General features: G+C 39.9%; 1 long non-coding RNA gene across 1 annotated transcript in view; it reads right to left on the bottom strand.

Moving 5' to 3' along the window:
* Nucleotides 1–1,286: 1,286 nt before the first annotated feature.
* LOC136874106 (uncharacterized) overlaps nucleotides 1,287–6,000 on the bottom strand; it is a 28,299-nt gene continuing 23,585 nt past the window's right edge. The window contains exon 3 of the long non-coding RNA XR_010860236.2: nucleotides 1,287–2,240. This is a non-coding gene — a long non-coding RNA (uncharacterized lncRNA). The remainder of the gene's footprint in view (nucleotides 2,241–6,000) is intronic.

The following is a 6,000-nucleotide window of genomic DNA, read 5'->3' as shown; positions in this document are numbered from 1 at the left end:
CTGTAAATCTGCCTACGTCTCCCTTAATGAAGTGATAAAAACAGGTTGCAGTTGGAGATGATCCTCAAAATAATAGACCATACGAGATAGTACCCAATGGAAAATTCATTTGACTTGAACCATGAGATAAGTGTGCTTTATCCAAGATTGCTTATAAATTGCATGATGATACAAAAGTTCGTATGGAAGAGTTCTAGTGACTTCAGTAAAGGTTGTGTTAAGTGATATCAGTTCCACAGGTTATTATTGGAGAATTGAGATATTAGTAGAGAAGGATCCTTTGAACAGGTTATTATAGCCATTCTTTAACGAACAGTATCAGAATTTGGTTGAAACAGCAATAGACTTCTTACTCAAAATTTCCAATTCATTCTTCGCCATAGTTTTTGGTTCTCTCGAATACCCGTTCAGTTTCTCCTTCGCTACATCATAGAGTACATGCAAACACAAGAATACGATGATGGCTATTTTAATGAAATCTCGCTTTTCATAGTAAAAGAACAGTTGGTGCTGTATTATCAACATTCAGTCTTATCTAGCCGTGCCAAAGAAAGATGTAGATTTAGATTATGTTTTAAAACACCATCATAAGATATTGTTTAATCGCCAGAACATGCGAGATAACACTCTCGGCGTGAGAAGAATTTAAAATAAAATGAAATTGTTTGAAACCGAGCAAGTGGCTACAGGGTTTGAATCACACAACTAACAGCTTGCGTTCGGGAGATTTCCTTCGTATTCCTAGCCATTTCCTACCTCCATCGTCGCCATAAGACCTGTCTGTGTCAGTGCGACGTAAAGTAAATAGTAAAAAAGGAAAAAAAGAAGCTGAACCAGAACGTACAACTTGCATTATTCAGGATTGTTCTGGGGTGCAGATGCTGCAATAATATTTAATGAAACTGAAAATATCTTACGAAAACGCTAGTCTTGAATGTAATTTCACGAAGAAGAATGGGCCGACTTCATATTCAAGATACAGTGAGGGAAGATCAGTAGGCTATCTCAAAGTACGAGATAATTCTCCACTAAAGACAAATATCAAAAATTGTACTGAGCCATCTTCAACAAACTGGAAGAGAATAACTCGACCGCGAACAGCCCAAATCATAACGCTTTTGAGGATAATTAAATGCCATTGGAAGAATGAACTAGTGAAGCGAATTACACCACCAAATATATGTTAAAAGCGAGGAATTATTTCTCTTCAGGGAATAAAAAGCATGTTTCAGCTCATTTGAGACGTATCAAGGGAAAAGGTAGGTATAAAAATGAACTGAGTAAAGTTTAGATATTGTAAAAATGTTTAATTGACAATACTATTTGCTTGTAATGAATAAAAAATAAAATAGGTTTTTAAGAAATTTGTAAATAGTGGAAAAAGGTATTAGTGTGTACAAATTTTAAAGTTCCTCATTGTAACTATATTTCTAATATATATTAATTTTTTAATGAAAACTAAAGTCAGTCAGTCCGGCCATTCTATCCGGTCTATTTCCTTCATTATTTTTTTAATTGAAAGATATTCATGCACAGATTTGTCATCAGGTACTATAAATCACTTAACTTCTGCCTTCCTCAAATTATTTGATTTTTCCCGTTTTTGGTCTCTTTGAAGCAATCATATCTTTGGTTCTAATTGGAGTAAGGAGTTCATTTTTGGTCTAAAACACTCAGTAGATCAAGCGCTTTCTTGTGAGGTAACAACTATTTCAATTGGTAGATTATGAGGAACGTTATGAGTACATTTGTCTCTATGACGAAGATCTTTGAAGGACTTTTTAACAGTTTGGCGCGTAGTGTTCGTCCAAGGAACGTTTAATTCAATTTTTTGTGTGATTTATTTTCAAGTGTTTTGTTGACATAATATTACATTCTATTAGCACAGCAGATCATGTGCTTTATTTCATTAACTCGAAACTTTGCAAATACATCCGTGAGGATAGTAACGAACAACACCATACTTTGTACATTGCGGGCGGAGCCAGCGGGAAACTGCAAGTATTTCTAATTCTAATTCTATTTCTCTGTGTATTACAATTCACTTCTTGGAACTTCAAATGTCTCATGCCAATATATTTGTGCTGTTGATTTAGCATGTACACTATCAGAGGTGTGACTGACAACAAAAATACGTCCTCTTCAGCATCGAATTATTTCGCAAACTCCACCACGGCAATGAGTTCCTGGTCGACAGACACCATTTGTTGGAACGAAGGGCATACATGGAGCACCCACATCTGAAATCCAACAAAGGAAAAATATTTAACAGAGAATATTGCGGCAACATACATAATATAAAACTAAGGATACAACACCAGTAATGGAAGTAATGCAATTTATTTATCTTACTCAAGTGTTTTTCATTTCGGAAACGACAGCACATTACATAGTTTCCTTTAAAAAACAGTCAGATGAAAGGCTTTTCAGGCGTTTGCTCTATTAACCAGCGTTTCGTCTTAGGTCTGACACTAGACTCGTCAGAGTGGGATGTGTCAGACCCTACCCTGCCCATTCGGAATTGTTAGGCGGGCAATAATTCCATTGTGGAGTTTTATCTCCCGTATGCAGTAATCAGACTGTGCCTCTTATATAGGCTTCTGATAAGTTCACCTGCATACACCCAGCGTCAGTGGGTAGGCTCTGACACATCCCACTCTGACGAGTCTAGTGTCAGACCTAAGACGAAACGCTGGTTAATAGAGCAAACGCCTGAAAAGCCTTACATCTGACTGAGTTTATTATTATTATTATTATTTTTTTTTTTTTACATGCTCTATTGGTGGAAAAATATCTAATTCCCTCCTTGGGAACTTAGAATTTCCATAGTTTCCTTTGGGTATGTAAATAAACCAATGATGTGATAGAATTGGCGGCGTAGGAATTAGGACAAGAATCGCCTGAGTGTATTCACCAAATGAGGGAGCAGATGAGGATGAGCTAGGTATGTTATACGAAGCACAGAGTGATGTAGTCAGAACCATCAGGAAGTACTCATAGGCGGTTGTAATGGAAGAATTCAAAACAGAACTGCTGGATGTGGGAAACTAATCGGTATATGCAGGCAAGATGCGAAAACTAATAGGAATGGAAAGTGTTTACTAGATTTCTGTGCTACAGTAGTATGGGATTAGCAGTTGCCAATTCATTCTTCAAGCACACGGCTATTCACTACGACGCATGGCAGAGTGGAAGCACCAGATACGTAAGAGACCATATCAGAAATATCGTTGAGTTCTGGAAATATATTAGGAATTCACGGGTATTCCGGAGATTTTTTCGATGATATACAACAGAACTCAATCTGACCTGCATGCATCTAAGTATTGCTAGGCCTACAATAGAGAAAGTGAAGTGTATACGCAGACGGATAAAGGTAGATAATTCCTAGGACTAGCAAATTAGACAGAAGTACATGGATATGAAAAGTTTCAAAATATAGCCTGTCAGCAGGTTCAGGAAACAGAGCTGCTGGTTTAATGTCGCACAAACACATCGAAGGTTTTTGGCGACGCGAGGATGGGAAAGGGTTAAGGATTGGGATGCAAGCGGCCTTGGCCTTAAGAATAATAGCAAATAATGTTATTTATTTTACGTCCCACTAACTATTTTTACGATTTTCGGAGACGACGAAGTGCCGGAAAATTTCCCGCAGGAGTTCTTTTACGTCCCAGTAATTCTACCGATACGAGACTGATATATTTGAGTACTTTCAAATACCACCGAACTGAGCCACGATCGAACCTGCCAAGTTGGGCTTAAAAGGCCAGTGCTCTACTGTCTGAGCCACTCATCCCGGCACCTTAATTAAAGTAGAGCCAGGTGTGAAAATGGGGAAATGGAAGACCACGGAAAATCATCTTCAGGGCTGCCGACGGTGGGATTCAAACAAACAATTTCCCGAATGCAAGCTCACAGTTTCGTGACCCTAACCACAGGGCCACCTCGGTCGATCCGGATACAGAAAGAGGATGGGTAGCATACAGGGATGCTGTAGTAAACCCGGCAAAGGAATCCCAAGATAACTTATAGTTGTGTGTAAAGATGAGAAAACCGAACATGTTGGTGGAACGATGAAGTCAGGGCAGCTAGGGAAAGTGAAAGGTTGTTGTTGTTGTTTCAGTAATCAGTCCATAGACTGGTTTGATGCAGCCCTCCATGCCACCCTATCCTGTGCTAACCTTTTCATTTCTACGTAACTACTGCATCCTACATCTGTTCTAATCTGCTTGTCATATTCAAACCTTGGTCTACCACTACTGTTCTTACTACCTACACTTCCTTCAAAAACCAACTGAAAAGTCCTGGGTGTCTGAAGATATGTCCGATCATTCTATCACTTCTTCTTGTCAAATTTAGCGAAATCGATCTCCTCTCACCAATTCGATTCAGTATCTCTTCATTCGCCGGCCCCATGGTGTAGGGGTAGCGTGCCTGCCTCTTAACCGGAGGCCCCGAGTTCGATTCCCGGCCAGGTCAGGGATCTTTACCTGGACCTGAGGACTGGTTCGAGGTCCACTCGGCCTACGTGATTAGAATTGAGGAGCTATCTGACGGTGAGATGGCGGCCCCGGTCTAGAAAGCCAGGAATAACGGCCGAGAGGATTCGTCGTTTTGACCACACGACCCCTCGTAATCCGCAGGCCTTTTGGCTGAGCAGCGATCGCTCGGTAGGCCAACGCCCTTCAAGGGCTGTCGTGCCATGGGGTTTCGTTTGGTTTGGTTTGGTATCTCATCATTCGTGATTCGATCTATCCATCGCACCTTCAGCATTCTTCTCTAACAACACATTTCAAAAGCTTCTATTCTCTTTCTTTCTGAGCTAGTTATCGTCCATGTTTCACTTCCATACAATGCTACGCTCCACACGAAAGTCTTCAAAAACACCTTTCTAATTCCTATATCAATGTTTGAAGTGAGCAAATTTCTTTTCTTAAGAAAGCTCTTCCTTGCTTTTGCTAGTCCGCATCTATGTCCTCCTTACTTCTGCCATCGTTAGTTATTTTACTACCCAAGTAACAATATTCATCTACTTCCTTTAAGACTTCATTTCCTAATCTAATATTTCCTGCATCACCTGCCTTCGTTCGACTGCACTCCATTACTTTTGTTTTGGACTTATTTATCTTGTACTCCTTACCCAAGACTTCGTCCATACCATTCAGCAGCTTCTCGAGGTCCTCTGCAGTCTCAGATAAAATAACAATATCATCGGCAAATCTCAAGGTTTTGATTTCCTCTCCTTGGATTGTGATTCCCTTTCCAAATTCCTCTTTGATTTCCTTTACTGTCTGTTCTATGTAAACATTGAAGAGAAGGGGGGACAAACTGCAGCCTTGCCTCACTCCTTTCTGGATTGCTGCTTCTTTTTCAAAGCCCTCGATTCTTATCACTGCAGACTGATTTTTATACAGATTGTAGACAATTCTTCGTTCTCGGTATCTGATCCCAATCACCTTCAGAATCGTAAATAGCTTGGTCCAATCAACATTATCAAATGCCTTTCTAGATCTACGAATGCCATGTACGTGGGCTTGTCCTTCTTGATTCGATCCTCTAAGATCAGACGTAAAGTCAGGATTGCTTCACGTGTTTCTACATTTCTTCTGAGGCCAAATTGATCTTCTCCCAACCCATTCTTCTGTAAATAATACATGTTAAAATTTTGCAAGCATGAGATAATAAACAAATGGTGCGGTAGTTTTCACCAGTCAGCACCGGCTTTCTTGGCAATAGGTATACCAACATTCTGCTGAAAATCGCATGGGACTTCTCCTGTCTCATACATCTTACACACTAAATGGAATAACCTTGCCATGCTGCTTTCTCCTAAGGCAGTCAGTAATTCAGAAGGAATGTCATCAATTCCATGTGCCTTGTTCCTATTGAGGTCACTCACAGCTCTGTCAAACTCTGACCTCAAAATTGGGTCTCCCTTTTCATCAGCATCAACAGCCTCTTAATGTTCCAGAACCAAATTATCTACATCTTTACCTTGAT

The sequence above is a fragment of the Anabrus simplex genome, chromosome 5 (assembly GCF_040414725.1).
Source record: "Anabrus simplex isolate iqAnaSimp1 chromosome 5, ASM4041472v1, whole genome shotgun sequence".
NCBI classification, from domain to species: domain Eukaryota; kingdom Metazoa; phylum Arthropoda; class Insecta; order Orthoptera; family Tettigoniidae; genus Anabrus; species Anabrus simplex.
The sequence above is the reverse complement of the archived record's forward strand: the minus strand, read 5'-3'. Positions and strand labels throughout refer to the sequence as shown.